At 26.8% G+C, this 2,500-nt stretch overlaps 2 non-coding genes and 1 pseudogene across 2 annotated transcripts in view; all 3 read left to right on the top strand.

Moving 5' to 3' along the window:
• LOC128871508 (small subunit ribosomal RNA) overlaps positions 1–161 on the top strand; it is a 1,991-nt gene extending 1,830 nt beyond the window's left edge. The window contains exon 1 of the ribosomal RNA XR_008456037.1: positions 1–161. This exon is cut by the window's left edge and continues 1,830 nt beyond it. This is a non-coding gene — a ribosomal RNA (small subunit ribosomal RNA).
• A 576-nt stretch (positions 162–737) lies between these two features.
• On the top strand, positions 738–918 carry LOC128871507 (5.8S ribosomal RNA). The gene has a single exon (XR_008456036.1). It is a non-coding gene; the product is annotated as a 5.8S ribosomal RNA (ribosomal RNA).
• A 442-nt stretch (positions 919–1,360) lies between these two features.
• Positions 1,361–2,500, top strand: part of LOC128871509 (large subunit ribosomal RNA) — a pseudogene marked incomplete at its 3' end in the record, with an annotated part of 3,640 nt that continues 2,500 nt past the window's right edge.

Genomic DNA, 2,500 nt, shown 5'->3' with positions numbered 1-2,500 from the left:
TCGCTACTACCGATTGAATTATTTAGTGAGGTCTCCGGACGTGATCACTGTGACGCCTCGTGTGTCACGGTTGTTTCGCAAAAGTTGACCGAACTTGATTATTTAGAGGAAGTAAAAGTCGTAACAAGGTTTCCGTAGGTGAACCTGCGGAAGGATCATTATTGTGTTCCATATCCGTAAGAAAAACAAACAATGCCAAAAAAAATAAAAACAAAAACAAACAAAAGAAAAAAAAAAAAAAAGAAAAAAAAGAAAAATTTATAATTATTTTGAATCCATATTCTTTTTATTCTTTTTCATTCAATTTGTTATCCATCAATTATATCATATTAAATATAATATGGATGGTACATTTTGTAATGTTTTTTCTTATTTTTTCTTTTAAAAACCTTTAAACATGAAAATAGAAAGTTGTACTTATTATTCATTTGATTGAATGATAAGTTAATTTGTTCACAATAACAAAAGTGGTATATATTTATTAATATATTTATATATACATAAAATGATTAAAAAAAATACAAAATAATCAAACATAATAAATACCACCACTGTATTATTGTTGAACTAAGACATTCGCAACTTAATAAAAATGTTTAGAGTTAAATATATTTGATATATATTATTGAAAGAAAATCAATTTATATATTATTATTATTATTATTTAATTTTACTCTTTCAATTAATATATGCAAAAAAAAATTGACATTTGTTATAAATAAAAATAAATAAAAAAATACTCTAAGCGGTGGATCACTTGGCTCATGGGTCGATGAAGAACGCAGCAAACTGTGCGTCATCGTGTGAACTGCAGGACACATGAACATCGACATTTTGAACGCATATCGCAGTCCATGCTGTTATGTACATTAAATTAAATTTTAAAGTACTGCTTGGACTACATATGGTTGAGGGTTGTAAGACTATGCTAAATAAGTTGCTTATTCTTTTATAAAAATAATTGAATTTAAGCAAATGTGTATATTATTGGATTTTAAATAATTCATAATATTAATAGCAAAAAAATAAAGATTATATAATGAATTTTTTATTTATTATATATATTCTTAAAAAAAAAAAAATCCTCTCAAATAAAATGAAATAAAAATTTTGAATCTAAGTATTCTCTTTAAAAAATTTTCATATTATTTATATATATATAAAATATTAATTTATATATGTAATTAAAGGAGGAATGTCTAGCATAAAAATTAATTTTTTTTTATTCTAGAATTGCCTCATTTTACATAATTATTATTTATAATATATATTTATATAAAAGGAAAAAAAGAAAAATAGAGATGAAAAGATGATATAATTATTTATTAAATTGTGTGAGAAGATAAAAAATATTTTAAAACAACCTCAACTCATATGGGATTACCCCCTGAATTTAAGCATATTAATGAGGGGAGGAAAAGAAACTAACAAGGATTTTCTTAGTAGCGGCGAGCGAAAAGAAAATAGTTCAGCACTAAGTCACTTTGTCTATATGTCAAATGTGAGATGCAGTGTATGGAATATCTTAATATCTAGTATGAGAAATTAACGATTTAAGTCCTTCTTAAATGAGGCCATTTACCCATAGAGGGTGCCAGGCCCGTATAACGTTAATGATTACTAGAAAGATATTTCCAAAGAGTCGTGTTGCTTGATAGTGCAGCACTAAGTGGGTGGTAAACTCCATCTAAAACTAAATATAACCATGAGACCGATAGTAAACAAGTACCGTGAGGGAAAGTTGAAAAGAACTCTGAATAGAGAGTTAAATAGTACGTGAAACTGCTTAGAGGTTAAGCCCGATGAACCTGAATATCCATTATGAAAAATTCATCATTAAATAATTAAAAATAATGTGCATTTTTTTCATATAAGGACATTGTAATCTATTAACATAATAAAGTATTTATCAAAAGATCATTGGTGATATTAAGTTTATTTAAATTAATTTGCTTTTTAAGCATATTAACATAGAATAAATACTAATGATTTGATAAAGTGTTGATAGATTTTATTATATATAATGCTAAAATTCATTTTTTGAATTTTACAAAAAATTTAATATCTATGATATTAATATTTATTTGTATGCATTTATATGATTAACAATGCGAAAGATTCAGGATACCTTCGGGACCCGTCTTGAAACACGGACCAAGGAGTCTAACATATGTGCAAGTCATTGAGTTATATTAAACTTAATGGCATAATTAACTTAACTTAAAAATATAATGGGATTAATTTTTAGTCTATTTTCTTAAATAGTCAATTAATTCAATCCCGGGGCGTTCCATATAGTTATGTATAATGATAATTTATTATTATTTATACCTCTAACTGGAGCGTACCTTGAGCATATATGCTGTGACCCGAAAGATGGTGAACTATACTTGATCAGGTTGAAGTCAGGGGAAACCCTGATGGAAGACCGAAACAGTTCTGACGTGCAAATCGATTGTCAGAATTGAGTATAGGGGCGAAAGACCAATCGAACCATCTA

This window comes from Anastrepha ludens, unplaced genomic scaffold (genome assembly GCF_028408465.1).
Source record: "Anastrepha ludens isolate Willacy unplaced genomic scaffold, idAnaLude1.1 ptg000161l, whole genome shotgun sequence".
NCBI lineage: Eukaryota > Metazoa > Arthropoda > Insecta > Diptera > Tephritidae > Anastrepha > Anastrepha ludens.
This window is presented reverse-complemented; position numbering and strand designations above follow the sequence as displayed.